Source organism: Hylobates moloch, unplaced genomic scaffold (genome assembly GCF_009828535.3).
Source record: "Hylobates moloch isolate HMO894 unplaced genomic scaffold, HMol_V3 SCAFFOLD_1, whole genome shotgun sequence".
NCBI lineage: Eukaryota > Metazoa > Chordata > Mammalia > Primates > Hylobatidae > Hylobates > Hylobates moloch.
This window is the reverse complement of record NW_026652276.1, coordinates 118,831,257-118,848,860: the sequence shown is the minus strand read 5'-3', so window position 1 is coordinate 118,848,860 and position 17,604 is coordinate 118,831,257. Positions and strand designations below refer to the sequence as shown.

Below are 17,604 nucleotides of genomic sequence, written 5' to 3'. Positions count from 1 at the left end.
CACCAAAAGCAATGGCAACAAAAGCCAAAATCGACAAATGGGATCTAATTAAACTAAAGAGCTTCTGCATAGCAAAAGAAACTATCATCAGAGTGAACAGGCAACCTACAGAATGGGAGAAAATTTTTGCAACCTACTCATCTGACAAAGGGCTAATATCCAGAATCTACAATGAACTCAAACAAATTTACAAGAAAAAAACAAACAACCCCATCAAAAAGTGGGCAGAGGACATGAACAGACACTTCTCAAAAGAAGACATTTATGCAGCCAAAAAACACATGAAGAAATGCTCATCATCACTGGCCATCAGAGAAATGCAAATCAAAACCACAGTGAGATACCATCTCACACCAGTTAAAATGACCATCATTAAAAAAATCAGGAAACAACAGGTGCTGGAGAGGATGTGGAGAAATAGGAACACTTTTACACTGTTGGTGGGACTGTAAACTAGTTCAACCATTGTGGAAGTCAGTGTGGCGATTCCTCAGGGATCTCGAACTAGAAATACCATTTGACCCAGCCATCCCATTACTGGGTATATACCCAAAGGACTATAAATCATGCTGCTATAAAGACACATGCACACGTATGTTTATTGCGGCACTATTCACAATAGCAAAGAGTTGGAACCAACCCAAATGTCCAACAACGATAGACTGGATTAAGAAAATGTGGCACATATACACCATGGAATACTATGCAGCCATAAAAAATGATGAGTTCATGTCCTTTGTGGGGACATGGATGAAACTGGAAAACATCATTCTCAGTAAACTATCGCAAGGACAAAAAACCAAACACCGCATGTTCTCACTCATAGGTGGGAAATGAACAATGAGAACTCATGGACACAGGAAGGGGAACATCACACTCCGGGGACTGTTGTGGGGTGGGGGGAGGGGGGAGGGACAGCATTAGGAGATACATCTAATGCTAAATGACGAGTTAATGGGTGCAGGAAATCAACATGGCACTTGGATACATATGTAACAAACCTGCACATTGTGCACATGTACCCTAAAACCCTGAAGTATAATATAAAAAAAAAAAAAGAAATGCATTTCATAAGGCTACATCTGCCGTAGATAGTCATTCCTCTGATGAACTTCAGCAAAGTAAATTGAAAACCTTTTGGAAAGAATTTACTATTCTAGATGCCATTAAGAACATTTGTGGGCCGGGAGCAGTGGCTCATGCCTGTAATCCCAGCACTTTGGGAGGCCAAGGTGGGTGGATCACGAGGTCAGGAGATCGAGACCATCCTGGCTAACACGGTGAAACCCTGTCTGTACTAAAAATACAAAAAAAATTAGCCGGGTGTGGTGGTGGGTGCCTGTAGTCCCAGCTGCTTGGGAGGCTGAGGCAAGAGAATGGCATGAACCTGGGGGGTGGAGCTTGCAGCAGTGAGCCAAGATCACACCACTGCCCTCCAGCCTAGGCGACGGAGCGAGACTCTGTCTCAAAAAAAAAAAAGAAAAAAGAACATTTGATTTGTGACTCATGGAAAGAGGTCACAATATCAACATTAACAGGAGTTGGAAGAAGTTGATTCCAATCCTCACAGATGACTTCAAGATTCAAAATTTCAGTGGAAGAAGTCACTACAGATATGGTGGAAATAGAGAACTAGAATTTTAAATGGAACCTGAAGATATGACTGAATTGCTGCAATCTCATGACAAAATTGAACAGATTAGTTGCTTCTCATGGATGAGCAAAGACATCTTCAGATAGAATCTATTCTTGTTGAAGAGGCTGTGAGTATTGTTGAAACAACAGCAAAGAATTTAGAATATTATATAAACTGAGTTGCTAAAGCAGCAGCAAGATTTAAGAGAACTGACTCCAATTTTGAAAGAAGTTCTACTGGGGGTAAAATGCTATCAAACAGCCTCACATGCTACAGAGGCATCCTTCATGAAAGGAAGAGTTGATCGATGCAGCAAACTTCATTGTTACTTTGTTTTAAGGAATTGCCACAGGTACCATAACTTTCAGGTACCACCACCCTGACCAGTCAGCAGCCATCAACGTGGAGGCAAGACCCTTCACCAGCAAAAAGATTATGTTTGCTGAAGGATCAGATGATCGGTAGCATTTTTAGCAATAAATTATTTTTAAATTAAGGTATATACTTTTTATATATAATGTTATTGCACACTTAATAGACTACAGTATAGTGTAAACATAACTTTAGTATGAACTGGAGAGAAAAAGTTCATGCGACTCCCTTTATGGTGGTCACCTGGAACTGAATTTGCAATATTTCTGAGGTGTGAACACCGAAAATTTGAGACAGGTCTCAGTTAATTTAGAAAGTTTATTTTGCCAAGGTTGAGGACACACCCATGACACAGCCTCAGGAAGTCCTGATGACATGTGCCCAAGGTGGTCGGGGCACAGCTTGGTTTTGTACATTTTAGGGAGACATGAGACATCAATCAATTTGTAAGAAGTACATTAGTTCCATCCAGAAAGGTGGAGACAGTGCAAAGCAAGGCCCTCCCACTGCGGGCTTCCAGCTCACGGTAGGTGAGAGACAGATAGTTGCATTCTTTTGAGTTTCTGATAAGTCTTTCCAAAGAAGGCAATCAAAATGTGCATCTATCTCTGTGAGCAAAGGGATGACTTGAATAGAATGGGAGACAGATATTCCTTGAGTGGTTCCCAGCTTGAAAGGGCCTAAGATATTTTCCTTTCACAAGAGATATGCCTGTAATACCTTGAAGAATTTTGTGTAACAACTAAATAAATAAATGGTAACAAATTAGCACTCAATAAATGTCAGCTATTAGCTTTTCTAAATAATCCCAAAATGTGCAATCTCTTGTTTACATTTCTGCACTTTTTTTGCATTAAAAATTTATAAAAAGGAGAACACTTATTTTATAATTTATTTAGAACAAATTCTTCTAGAGATAAATATTTTTAGTGTCTTGAAAATATATTGCCAAATTTTCCCCTAAAACATCTTTTTTTATTTTTATTTTTTTACCAAATTACTCTCCCAATAGGGAGTGTATAAGAATGCTCATTTTACCATACAATCACTGGGCTTGAATATTCATTTTAAGTTTAACCAGCCTTATAAGCATTTAATGATTCCGTTGTAGTTTTTTTCTTTTCTTTTTTTTTTTTTTTTTTTGAGACAGGGTCTCACTCTATCGCCTAGGCTGGAGTACAGTGGCGCGATCTGGGCTCACTGCAACCTCTGCCTCCCAGGATCAAGCAATTCTCCCCCCTTGACCTCCTGAATAGGTGGGATTACAGGCGCATGCCACCATGTCCGGCTATATTTTTGTATTTTTAGTAGAGACAGGGTTTCACCATGTTGGCCAGGATGGTCTCTAACTCCAGACCTCAAGTGATCCACCTGCCTCAGCCTCCCAAAATGCTAGGATTACAGGCATGAGCCACCGCACCCGGCCCCATTGTACTTTGATTAATGAAACTGAATAGCTTTTTTGTGTGTTTCTTTGCCATTTGGATTACTTTTTTAATGAATTTCTTGCTCACTGCATTCTTTTCCACTAGGATGTTAGGTATTTCTTATTTAATTGTGAGAGTTCTAATATACTAATAATTCTACTCTTATGTCTGTTAAATGTTTTGCAGGCATTTTCCTCATTTTTGTTGGACCCAATTTGCTTATCATTCTATTTTGACCTATGAGAATGTCAATTTTTATGTAGTGAAATCTCATAATCTTTTCTTCAGGACGTGTATCTGGTGTGTGACTATTAGCAATGCCTTTTGAGGCAAATATTCTAGCTATATCTATTTGCCCTCCTGGGGGGCCACACATGTGAGGCAGCAAGCTGAAGACTCAGTAGGGGTAGCTGGGCAAGGTTCAGAAAGACGCTCAGCTTCTGAGGGTATCAGCTTTAAGTCACAGCACCAGGCCAAAGCATGTGGCTCTGGAATAAACAAACACAACAAGCAGACACCTACCACATACACCAAAAGAAATATTCCTAGTCAAAGTGTAAAATAAGACCTGGTTCTTATATTTTAAATTTTTCTCTGTTATTTATTCACAGATTATTTCCCACAAAGACCTTTTTAGAAGGCTCTTAGCATGAAGCCACGGAGAATCTTTTGCTCATTTGTAGCTGTTTGATATTTTATGCCTCCAAGCTGTGTAAATATTAGCTGGAAGACTTAGCCTATGATAAAGGCTGTGGCTTATGCCTCTCCAGGCCCTTGAAATAGCTTCTGTTGACATAATCTGCCCAGTGTTCCAGCAGCTGCACACGACACTATTCTCCACACTATTCTCTACCCCACACTATTCTCCACGCTGTGCTATTCTCCACGCAGCCCCTGTGGTGCATTGCCTGTGCACAGTGAGCCGGCTGCCTCCCTGGACTTCTGGCTCAATGTCTTTTTGCATCAGCAACAGTCAGAGCTCATCTCCAGCACCACATGCTTCAAGAAGAGATGGACTCCCCTGAACTCCCTCAGACCTCCTGATTGACCTGTGGGGTTATTTTGTTGTAATGCAACATTCAGTAATACCCTTTGCTAATGGTGGGCTTCTCCAAGCACAGTCCTCAACTTATCTATTTTTGCATTCTCAGGACCAGTCACAGGCTCTGGACAACAGAGAGCACTGTAGGTATTTGCTGAATGATGAATGAATAAACGATCTTTGGTCCTCTAGACATTTTGTTTCTGTAATATACCCTATTGGACTCTACTCTCTACCTTTGAGACAATTCAAATCACCAGCCCCTCCCATATTTGCCACAAGGAAGAGTCACAGGAGACACTATGGCTCAGGAGCCACAGCCCCTCCCACCATTGAGTCCTGACCACTTCCACCTGTGCCATCTCCTCTCTCAGTCCCTGCCCAGCATCTAGCCCTCCATGCTCAGCACTTGACTAAGTGTCTCGCAGTCTGGGAACTGCAATTTCACTCTTAGGACTTCTCTGCCACAGCCACTGAAGAGAACCCAGCCCAGACCCCTAGCACCACGGGCAAGCCCATTCACGCCACTGTGCATGTGAGGTAGTGGATTCCTCACAAGCCGGAGGGGCGATGGCAACCATGCACTGTGGATCTGTCCATGGTACTGCCTGTTCATGCGGGCAAAACATGATTTTGCTGCAAACACCGGGACACTGGAGACTTTGTTCAGCCTCTCTTGACTTTCCTTTTCCATCCTGATGAAAAGAATATGGTTGACATTTTTTACACTATTCCAGAAAAAAAGAGCCATAGTTTATGTCTCAGAAAACACATAAGCTTTTGGGACTGAGGCCCTGGCTCACTATCCCCCTCAAGCATATACTTATAAATCCAGGCACAAAACTAATTTGGCTGATTTCCCCCTGGATTAACTGCTTTCTTTTTTTCTTTTCTTTCTTTTCTTTTTTTTTTTTTCTTTTTGAGATGGAGTCTTGCTCTGTCGCCCAGGCTGGAATGCAGCAGCACGATCTTGGCTCACTTCAACCTCTGCCTCCCAGGTTCAAGCAATTCTCCTGCCTCAGCCTCCTGAGTAGGTGGGACTACAGGTGCACGTCACCACACCTGGCTAATTTTTGTATTTTTAGTAGAGATGGGGTTTTACCGTATTGGTCAAGATGGTCTTGAACTCCTGACCTCGTGATCTGCCCGCCTTGGCATCCCAAAGTGCTGGGATTACAGGTGTGAACCACCGTGCCCAGCCTGACTGGCTTCTTGATGGACATTTTCTCCGTGGGTTCAAAGACCATAAAAATGTCCAGTAGGAGAAATGCTTCCAAGCGAGACCATAAAGAAGTTTCTAGCCATGAGAGCTTTTTAGTAACAGGAGAATGGCTATCTGATAAATTTGCCTCAAAAAAAGATCCTCTAAATTCTTTAACCCTTAAGACTCTGGTTAAACAACAGGCCACTAAGAAGCTTTACATGAGCATTTTTGTCAGTGGCCAAGAGGCACGTGAATAATCTGAATCCGCTCACGAGTGGCCTCCAGCTACACCACCAAGTGTCAGGCAGACCCGAGGTCAAGAGTCACTGCTTCCAGTTACTCTGTTACCTTTAACCTCCACCCCTTTCTGAGGCTCCTTCTCAGCCTCTGTGAAAGCAAGAATGCATGCAAATACCTCCCTCCGGTGCTGCTGGGAAGATGAATGAGATGACGGGGTGAGAGCTGCTGCAGAGTCAGTGTTTAGTAAAACGTTTTCATTAATAATAGGGCAACTGTGGGGGGCGGGGGAGAGGGGAAATATGAGGACTCTACTTTCTGTCCAACTTTCCTTTATACCTGAAACTGCCCTGAAAGTCTATTAATTTTCTTTAAGTAAAAAATAAAATTATTAACTGGGCAGAAGTGCCTCATTTTGAGGCTTTTGAGGCCGGCTTCCTCAGCTTCTTCCTTCCTCCCCTTCTAGGACACATTATCTTCACCTGTATTTCTCTTCCACGGCTCTCAAACTCATCTGTTTACAAACTGGAAATCCACTGTTTTGCAACTGCTGGGTTTTTTTAGCTTACAAGACTTAGGGAGCGCTGACAGATTTGTCAGATTCTTTGATGAGATAATAGTCAGGGACTAGAGCCAGAGTTAGTGATCAGGCCTACTTTCCATACAACTGCTCTTCTCAGAGACTGGTCCTGAAAGCCAAGTATGCTACAGGATTGACCCCAGGTTCCCGCAGCATTCTTCAGAAAGTCATGAAGATTCTGTGTCACTGAGGCCCTTAGCACATGAGCTTTATAAACTACAGAGAGAGAAACATCACAGACTTCCTTACATGGGTAAAAAGCAACATAAATAGAAAGTGTTCTGGGAGGCAGCATGGCGCTGCGGGGGAGAGGGGTGGACTCTGGATCCAGAGAACTCAGCTTGCGTCTTATCTCCAAGGCTTATTAGCTGCGTGACCTTAGGTAACTGAGGAAGCTCAGGTAACCTTTCTGGCCACTATGATGCACTCCCATCCCTCCAATGGAGAGATAGGAGAGACTGTGCTCCTGGAACCAGGATCCAGGGTGTCCGTGCAAAGCTGCCAGGTCAGGCTTGCTGGGAGAGCAGGCATGGAGGTGGAGGCTGAGCCAGCATCACAGGGATGCTGCTACCTCTGCCTTCCAGCCTCCCACTAAACCTCCCATTGGCAGAACCCTACCACAATCCAGGCGTCCTGGGTTCCTGAGAAGCATGGCTTGTGTGGTTTGGAGTCAGTGGGGGAGACAAGAGATCTGTTGGAAAAGAGATCCAGGACAGGCTGACATCTTAGCTCCTTTAATGCTTTATTGGTGAGAGCTATTACTATGCTCATTTTAAAAGGGAGGGACCCGGGACCCAGAGAAGGGAAGGACTGTCCCAGGTGTGAAGCTGGTTGCAGCAAAGCCGAGGCAGAACCCCTGTTTCCTTCATCCTGTAGGCCAAAGTGTCTCTACTTATAATTGGCACAATTAAGCCAGGGCACCACACACACACATATGCACACACCCTTGCCACTGTCTTACACTGGTACCACTACTTTTATGTAAACCCGGGTGTTCTTGTTTAAATAGGCACTCTCTCATTGGTCTAAAAAATAGTTAACGTTGATATGAACTTACATGTGCCAAGAACCAAGTTAAGCTCTTTGCCTCGTTCTTGTATTTAATCTTCATAAGAACCTTGTGAGGACTACTATTATTCCCTTTAACAGATGAGAAGACCGAGGCACAGAGAGGCTGCACGGCTGAACCAACACTCCACACCTGCTGTAGTCAGATGAGGCCACAGTTGAACTCCGGCAGTCTGGCTCCTGAAGGCACCCGAGAGAATGTCCTAGACTCAAACACAGGTACAGAGCATCCCTAACAGCTGTAGCCAGATGCATATCCGTTGATGAAAAGAGCATGGCTTAAGTAACTTGAGGATTAGAAACTTGTAAAACCAGTTTCTCCCAGGGCTGCAAGGAATGATTTCCCAAATGCCTGCTGAGGACCACAGGGGCACTGCAGCTTCCACGGTGCCTTGGTTGCTTATAGATCATGTTCATTACAAATGGTAACCAGAAAGAGAAAGGGCTTTGGCAGCTCTTGGCTGGAGGTGAGACTGTGGCCAAGCCCCCTATCTTGGTCCCTTTGGGCTGCTATAAAAAGTACTATAGTCTGGGCAGCTTATAAACAACAGACAATGATTTCTTAGAGTTCTGAGGCTGGAAGTCCAAGATTAAGGCCCCGGCAGATTTGGTATCTGGTGAGGCTTGTTTCTCATAGACATAGCCTTCTCTCTATGTCCTCACATGGTGAAAGGCGTGATGGGTCTCTCTAGGGTCTCTTTTATAAGGGTACTCGTTCCATTCATCAGGGCTCTGACTTCATGACCTAATCACCTCTCAAAGTTCCCATTTCCTAATACATTGCAGGTGAGGATTTCAACATAGGAATGCTGGGAGAAACACACACATCCACTCCATTGCAGCTCCACTTGCAATCTGTACCATGGCCATCATCCTAGGCACCACACAGAACCATGAAGAGAGTACAAGATAATTACAAGGCAGATGCTTGAAGCATATCATTTCACTCTCTACACCTGTGCAAATTCAGGAGGAATCAAATCCATCATCTCAAGGGAGTTTCTGTCCAGAAAGGAACTCCTGTAAGGGACTTTGCACTGGGTTCTAAGTCCCACTCCGCCCAGCTGGCCTCCTTGGCGAGATTGGTCTGCGTTGGAAAATGGACCTGCCACGATCAAGTGGAGCTATGCTTTCAGCACTACAATTCCACAGAACAGTCCTCCTCCTCCTCCTCCTCCTCCTCCTCATGAAGAGTAGAAAGAATGGTGGGTTTGCATTCAGAGAAAACAGCTTGAGTCCATAGCTCTGCGGCAAGAGGCATGCAGCTGCTGGCTGACGTCCTGGCCTCTCTGAGTCTATTTCTTTACTTGTAAAATGGGGCTGCAAGCTCATGAAGGCAGAGAGCACTTTGGACTGTAAACCTGTGTCTAGTAATTATTATTATTGATGCTATAAAAGATAGGCAGAAGCCTCTTCTCCTGAGGTAGCATAAGAGAAAATGGAGAAAATTTCTACAACAAAGATCAAAATTCAGGGGAAAGCCTTGCTCCTCTGCTGACATGAAGGAGGAAGGAGCTTTGTGCAGCTGTTTCTTATTCATTCCCTGTTTAATAAACAATGCTCTGTCAAAGTAGATTCTTGGCCAACAATTATCCGTGGAAAGGAGCCATAGAGAAGTTTGTCTTGGTTTTCAGTTTTCCTCCCATGGAAAGATGCTACTTCCACTCATATCTCTGTAACCATGCTGTGACCTAAGTTAATGCTGGCTGGAAAAATTCATAACTTGAGCAATTTCAAAAGACAAAAAAGAATGCCAAGGACATGAAACTGATTGGTATTATTCCATTTTAGTCCTGACCGTAGACAATTCAAATAGTTGCAGTGAGGATGTGTGTATGACTGGGGATCCTTTTTTCACTTGACATTTTTCCTGTATGCCTAATTACAATATGCAGAATTTCCTTAACATAACGCTCCTATTTGCACTTATTAAGGGCTGCTGAGTGGGGATTTCACCGTGTTCCTATGACACTATCCATCCCCACTTTCCTGTTAGCTGTTTGCTGTTAAGGGCAGCACCGTCATGAGTAGATGACACCCCACCATCACCATACAGGTCGCACCTACTGGGTCTGTCTCTCAAAGATATTAATTCCCCAGTGGAATTAAGACATGTGAGTTGTACAGTTCTTTTTGGGTGTTGTCAATTTCTTTTTGAAAAACCGGAATGATACAGAAATGTCATCTACCATCAGGCATTGAGCATAGACACTCCATCTCTGTAAGCTTTGCTCCTTCATTTACATTTTAACTTTAAACCTTAAAACATTCAAATTTTATTATTTTCATTCATGGTTGCTAATCTTGAAAGTTTCTGTGATAACTACTAGGTAATTTTAACTTTTCTCTTTTGTTTTCATTTTATTGAAGAGTTATGTCAGAAGAAACTTCAGAAATCACCCCCGCTTACAAATTTTTTCTCAATTCTTTCCCCCTTTCTCTTGCAGTCACATTAATAGTTCACAAGAGATCATAACCATCTGCCTTTGCTAATGGCTTGAGACAATTCGAATTATGTTCTAGTTGGTTGCTTCTTTTCATCATAGTCATAATATCCAGTGCCCATGACATGGCCTGGTTTACCGTCTATTACAAACACAGGACACCTGCACTATGAATCTATTTAGTATGCTTTGGTACACTCTTTGGGGAGTCCTTATGAGCCAGTTTGGTGGCAAATATTGACTTCTAGATTCATAGTGAATGCTTCCCTATTCCTCATATTGAATAGCTGCTGGCCTGGGGCCTGGTGTTGCTAAGAAGCCTGCACTTGAGGTGCCCCCCTCCAAGAAAAAATCCTGAGAATCTGTTGAACTTTGGTTGCCACACCCTATTGTCCAAGAAACCAAACAAATCAGCAGTGCTCAAGCTCCTGATAAGCTCATGGTATACATTATCTCACTGAACACGCTCACAACCCTGCCAGGCCAGTAGAGTTATTGTTGTTTAACTTGACCACAGCCACACAGCCAGTAAGTGAAGGAGTGGGTGCTGGTGTTCTGAAGCCAGCATTTTCCTAACACACCTTTGGCCTGGGAATCCACTTACACCTGCACTGTCAGCTGCCTGTGTCCTCACCATGGCCAGAGATGAGACCACAGGACTCTAAACAGGGCTCGCACTGGGGATGGGGAAGGTGGTGCCTGCAACCCAGAGTGTGGTCCAGGGCTCCTGTCTGGTTCACTGCACATGGGAGAACAGGGGAATGTGGCTTTGGGTGGGAGCACTGACCCCACAGACACACGTCTGCCTCCACCCACCTGGGCTGATCCCAACAGAAACAGGCAGAGGCTCAACAAACTCTGCTGCCCTCCATGCCCCAAGAGAAGTTCCTCTCCCCTACCTCCTCCAAAGCAGAAGAAATGTTGAATAGTTGCCATATACAGGGCAGCAGTGTAAGCCCTTTACCTATATTCTCCTAAACTTCACATCAGCTCTGTAAAGTAGCAGCCTGATCCCCTCTACAGCAATGTGGAGAGGCTGAGGGAAGCATGCAGCAGGCACGGAGCTCCTCTCAGCCCACACAGCTCAGAAATGGCTTTCACACTTGCCTCTGTACAAACCAGAAGACCAGTACCCTCCGCTGTCTCTCAGCACAGTGGGATTCTAACCTTTTCTACGAGGTCCTGTGCCCATTGCTGTCTCATATGCCCACGAGGTGCCTCTGGGCTCCTTGAATGTCTTCCTCCAGAAATGCCAACAAGCACCAGACAAACACAAAACATCAGAACACTTCTTTTTTTTTTGAGACAGAGTCTCGCTCTGTTGCCCAGGCTGCAGTGCAATGGCGTGGTCTCGGCTCACGCAACCTCCACCTCCCGGGTTCAAGCAATTCTCCTGCTTCAGCCCCCTGAGTAACTGAGACTATAGGCACGCACCACCATGCCTGTCTAATTTTTGTATTTTTAGTAGAGATACGGTTTCACCATGTTGGCCAGGCTGGTCTTGAACTCCCGACCTCAGGTGATCCACTCACCTCAGCCTCCCAAAGTGTTGGGATTACAGGCGTGAGCCACTGCGCCCAGCTGCAGAACACTTCTTTTAAAATACCCACGTAGTGTGATTTTCCTAGAGCCATGCCCTAAACTTAACAGCTGACTCAGGTTAAGTGTCTGAAAGTAAAACCTTCAGAATAATCAACATCTCGAAGAGCAGAAAACAAAAGTAATTAGATCCCCCAGGCTATCTCTTTGAATTTGTGGCAAGGGGAGTTAAGGGGGATTTATTTTAATTATTTTCTTCACACTGGCTGTGTGTAGAGGCCCACCCAGTGTGTGCCCAGAAGAGAGGAAGAAAAGAAACTGCTGAGAATGGCTTGATTTTGTTTCCTTCAGAACCATCCAGACACCCCTTAACTTGCTCTGTGGTCAGCCATCCAGGATGCCTGTGTTCTCGTCTGGGGTCACCGCACACTGCCAGCAGAACTCCCGTGTCCCCAGCAAAAGGAGTGTTTGTCTCTGGCACCCTTGACAAACCAACAGAGGACCAGCTTTTGTGCAGTGATTGTCACTTTTTGGAGGGGAAACCCTGCTTATCTGAACGAGAAATTTTCGCAAGGAGCCTCTGCCCTTGGAGTCTTCAAGAGAGAAACAAGCTTGTGGGAAGAAGCCCTGTCACCTGCCTGAATTTCGCCTGGAAACTGAAGAAAACAGGCTATGGAGGGCGCGGCAGACCTCTCAGCAGCATTTTCAGTGCCCTCACACTTTCCTCCCTTATTCATAATAGAGCTCTCATTTATTGAGCACCTATTGTGTGCCCGCCCCTTTATAAAATCAGACCTGGTTTTTACTATGATCTGGGGGAAGATGCTGTTAATTAGCTCCTCTCCTTCACGTCTGAGGAAGGAAAGGCGGCCGGGGAGGTATGCATCTGAATGCAAACCCGAGGCTATGGGGCTTCATAGCCTCCTTCTTTCCCACCCATCGTGTGGCCTCCCTGGTCTCTACATGTACACAAGCCAGTCTGGAAAATAATTTCCACTCACTTAGTTATGTTGCTGTCATGGCTCTAGGAATGCGGCCTAAAAAGCAATCCAAAGTTTCGGATTCTCTGCCTGACCTGTTGCTTGCAGATGGCACAAAAAAGCAAGCCGACCGAGGTTGGTGCCTATTTTCTTGAAAAGTTCCTGTAAACCCTGTGTCACCTGCACACACTGAATGCTCAGCTGTCCCTGTCGGCCGAACCTCCTTCCTCCTGCAGGAGGGGAACTCAGCACAGCTAGAATCAACCGGCAAACCTCCCACCCCAAACCCCAGGGTCATGGCCATCCAGGGAGCTGGACGCATGAGCCATGAGGACAAAGAGCGGTACTCACAGGCAGCCGGGAGTGACTTGCTCTCTGTCCTCTCTCTCTCCTCTCCACAGTGACAGTTAAGAGGCACAGAATATGTGATTGCCATTTATGTAGACACAGTGTCTGCCTCCCCGAAGCCAATCAGAGCTGCCGGCTCTGCATTATTTACTGAGCAGCATCCCTCCACCCTCCCACCACCTCCTGCCCCCACTCTGCCCCCAGGGGGAGAGAGCCATCCTAGCAGGATGGAGAGGAGCAGCAGAGGCCAAGGAAAAAATGGGCCCTGTGTTCCCAGGCAATGTGTAGGATGCAGATTTGGGGCCAGGGCTCCTGGGACTCTCCCAGCAACTCTGAGAACCCCCAGGCTCCACTCCAAGGGTGAGAAAGGGACAGTGTGGCATTTGGGGAGTGCTCACTCTGGGTCTGCTCCTTCTGTGAGGGACTGTTAGGACCCTGTGATACCTGGGAGGCTCAGGGTCCTAAGCCCACTTCCCCAGATGAGAAAGTGAAGTGAGATGTAGATTAGGTGTTGAGCCGTGTGCATCTCAAACTCCTGTGCTGTTACCCTTAAGCCTATCAGCATCTAAAACATGGTTTGGGCTCCGTCTCTCCTCCCACCATGGGGCAGCAACAGGGAGGATCAACTTCCCCACCTCCACCCCCTCCCCCCATCCCTGGTTGATGGGTGCAATAGAAGGAGCAGGACTCCATTTCTCCTGAGGGTGCACGCAGAGTCATGTGAAGCTAGGAAAGGGGCCTGGGCTTTGCAGAGGAGGAAGAGTGGAGAACAGGGTCCACTCAGATGATGAGCAGCCTGTAGGTGCCCCTGCCCCAACCACACACACATGCACATACACACACATACCTAAGTGCATGCATGCACACACATACACATACCACATCCAGGGCTTGTGGCACAGTCCAGAGCTAGAAATTCCCCAAGGAGAGCCATCCATCCTCTGACTTTAAGCAGCATCTTTTCAAGGAAGAAGCTACCCCTGTAGAGCAGAGACCCCATGGAGCTGGGACAGAGGCAGCGGCCTTCAAGGCAGCAGAACATGCCATGAGTGCAGGGGCTGCAGGGCGGGGACCTGGCAGATGGTACAAGTGAGGGGATCCTGGTCTCAGCCTGTGCATAAGCAGCTCCCTCCAGCAGCCGTGCAGGGACCCACAGGCAGCAGCCACGTGGACAGTGGAGGCAGTAAGGAGATTAGGCCCCATCTGCGCAGAGGGCAAGATGGGAGCTGCCCAAGTGTCACCATCGAGGGGGAGCCAGAAGCCAGCAGCAGGGTGGCTCATCCCCCCCAAACACTGTGAGTTCAGCCATGACCACAGAGAGGCAGGCCCCAGCCATGAGCATTGGAGCTCTGTGGGAGGGGACAGTGTCAAGCTGGACAGCCAGGCACTTCTTGAGCTGAAACTCCTCTGTCCTGAGGAACACAGACTTCCCCTTTCTTGCCCCTGGCAAGGCACCCATGAGAAAGAGCCCTGGTCAGGGAGGACTGGCCAGAAGCTTGGGGGCTGCAGTGGGTGACTGAGCACAGGGCTCCTGCAGGGCAGAGCTGGGGCTGCACTGCTCCCTCGGTGTGTGCCCTTCACCCCGCACACGGCTTGGGCTACACACCAGGGGGACACAGGTAGGAGGAGGTGCTGATATTTTATTATCATTTATGTATAAGTAGTATTTAATCTCTATTTTGTTTTTCTTTGATACATGAGTTATTCAGTAGCTATTCAAAAAATGTCCAGACTGCCGGGCACAGTGGCTCATGCCTGTAATCCGAGTACTTTGGGAGACCAAGGTGGGCACATCACCTGAGGTCAGGAGTTCGAGACCACCCTGGCCAACATGACGAAACTCCACCTCTACTAAAAATACAAAAATTAGCTGGGCACAGTGGCAGGCGCTTGTAATCCCAGCTACTCAGGAGGCTGAGTCAGGAGAACTGCTTGAACTTGAGAGGCGGAAGTTGCAGTGAGCCGAGACTGTGCCACTGCACTCCAGCCTGGGTGGCAGAGCGAGACTCCATCTCAAAAAAAAAAAAAAAAAAAATGTCCAGACATACATAGCAATATTTGCTTATTTTTTAATTGAATTCTAATTTAATTAATTGGATTGAATTGCGGTCAGAGAACATGTTGGTGTGAGAGCAATTCTCTGATAGATGTTGACATTTGCATAATGCCACTTAAGACACTTAAGAAAGAGTATTTTCTAATTTTTAGGTATTTGATTCCATATATGTCCAATAAAGCAAGATGATTACTTTTGTTTTTGAAATTCTCTAAATGTTTACTAATGTTTTGTTTGCTAAATCTATCATCCAGTTTACTATAATTGGTAAAGATGGTGGATTTGTTGATTTCTCTCCATAGTTGAACCAAGATTTTCTTTATATATTTAAGGCTCTACGTATCTTTAAAACTGCAACATATTCTTGGCATAATTTTATTTTATTATTATTATTATTTCTTGAGACAGGGTCTCACTCTGTCACCCAGGCTGAAGTGCCGTGACTTGATCTCGTCTCAACGCAACCTCTGCCTCCCACGCTCAAGTGATTCTCCTGTCTCAGCCTCGTAAGTAGCTGGGACTACAGGTGCACACCACCACACCTGGCTAATTTTTGTATTTTTATTGGAAATGATGAAGTCTCACCATGTTGCCCAGGCTGGTCTCAAACTCCTGAGCACAAGTGATCTGCCTGCCTTAGCCTCCCCAAATGCTGGGATTACAGGCATGAGCCACAGCACCCAGCCCTCATTTTATATATTTATTTATTTATTTATTTATTTATTTATTTATTTATTTATTTATTGAGTTGATTACTCAATTGACCTTGTTAAAATGTGAAAACCCGGCTCTTCTTCCACATCGTACCTGCATTCAATATTCCTGAGCCTCTCCCCTTTCCTGGAGACCAGGGTGGCGTGAAGCTCAGGGGTGGCACTGTAGGCAGATGGCTGTGTCTCTTCAAATTTATTTAGTAATTTTTAAGAGTCTAAAAATTATCATTTAAATATTAAGCAGCACCAACATGTCCCTGGTTTCAAAAATGCCACATATCCACTTTGCCAGGACTTCCAGGGTAGAGTTCTATAGGGTCATCTTCATCCTGCACCGCATCCAGATAAGCACAGAGAGCAAGGCTGAATGCTGGAGGGACTTACCCCAGCCAGGGGAGCAGCACTTGTCACCCTGGACCTACACACTGGATTCCTTGCCTGCCCGACAGCACCAAGTGCAAACGGGCTACATTCACATTTCATCTCTGCCAGCTGCAAGAGCTTATGCCATCCTCCTCCCCTCCTCTGGCTGTTTGCTCACTTGTGAAATGGGGATGTGACTGGAGGTGAAGAAGGTGAACCTTCTTCTAGACAGAGCCCAGTGCAAACTGACCACTCAGAAGTAATGGTTTTAACTCATGTATGATGGAGAGCAACGATTTCCATCAATTAAGCTTTGATTCTTATATATTTCCAACAACAGACTTAAAACCAGGAGAACTTCGACTCCTCGAAGTCGATAACTGAACAATTCTCCCAGTAGAAATTCCTATCTGCATATGTTTTCAGATGGGAATTGTACTCAGCATGACAAGTTGGTGGGAAAGATCTTCTAATTCTCCTCAAATCACACTGCATAGGTAGACACCAAATTGACCTCTAAGTAGACTATACCATACACCAAAAGGAGAGAGCCCTGACGGAGCCTCAGATGTTATAAAGCGAAGGGCAGAGTTCACGTTTACTAATCACCTCCATAAAATTACGGGATTTAATCCTCACAAGGTAGATACTAAGAAAATCCTCATTTACAGAAGAAACAGAGGCTGGGGGAATAAAATACCCAACACCACCCCTGACGGTGCATGGAAAAAATAGAATCACCTCTGGCCTGCATTTGCTACTGAGCCACAGTCATGAAATCATTCCCAGTACCTACCAAACATGTGTCACTAGAGTGACTATGTGTGCATGGAGAGCCACCAAGTGCACAGCCCCCACAGAACAAAAACCCCTGCCAGCCTGCAGCAGAAGAGAAAGCACCGCACAAGGTCCCTCAAGTGAGTTAACCTTTAAGCAAATGTTCAGCAACATGGGGCCAGAGAGTCAAGGTACACGTTGCTGTTTTCCACTACTACAATCTGAGTAGGTATAAAACCAGGGACTTACATGCTGGGAATTCGAATTCCTTACAGGGCTGCTCTCCTTGATGGGATTCTCCAACTTCGGGGACTGAAGAGCATGTGGAGAAGCTGCTGAGGCACTCGGCACTGACACACACAGTCACTCTTCTTGAAACTCCAAGCCACCTGTTTCCCTCTTCTTGCATTTCCAGCCTAATGTGCCAGTTAAACATTAATTCCTGATGGTGACAAAGGTCAAGGAAATCTTGAGAAATAGCTCGCCTCTGGGAATCCTGAGAGCACATTTTGAAGAGACTGTTTCATTCCAAATCCTGGAACCTTGGATCTTTCTTATGTAATTCTACATACATCACACCTTTTACTAAGCAGCCCTGATTTCAAGTTTGGAGCCCATTAAGTCATCTGATATGTTCCAGCCCTGCAGCAGGTGATGCCTGCATTGCACACAGCCTCCTGCCCCTGAAGGCAGCCCCAAAGTAAGCCTGCACTTCCCGGTGCGGCACTCAGCAATATGGGTAAGATTTCCACGTTCAGATATCAGCAGAACCCAGGAACTCACCTTCCTTCCCCAAACCCATCAAAATCATAGTTGAG

The 17,604-nt window shown here is 45.6% G+C and overlaps 1 protein-coding gene across 1 annotated transcript in view; it reads right to left on the bottom strand.

Moving 5' to 3' along the window:
• The window catches only part of DDC (dopa decarboxylase), a 107,258-nt gene extending 94,320 nt beyond the window's left edge, over positions 1 to 12,938 (bottom strand). Inside the window, exon 1 of the mRNA XM_032758072.1 lies at positions 12,881 to 12,938. The gene's annotated coding sequence lies outside the window, so the exon portion shown is untranslated. The remainder of the gene's footprint in view (positions 1 to 12,880) is intronic.
• Positions 12,939 to 17,604: the final 4,666 nt, after the last annotated feature.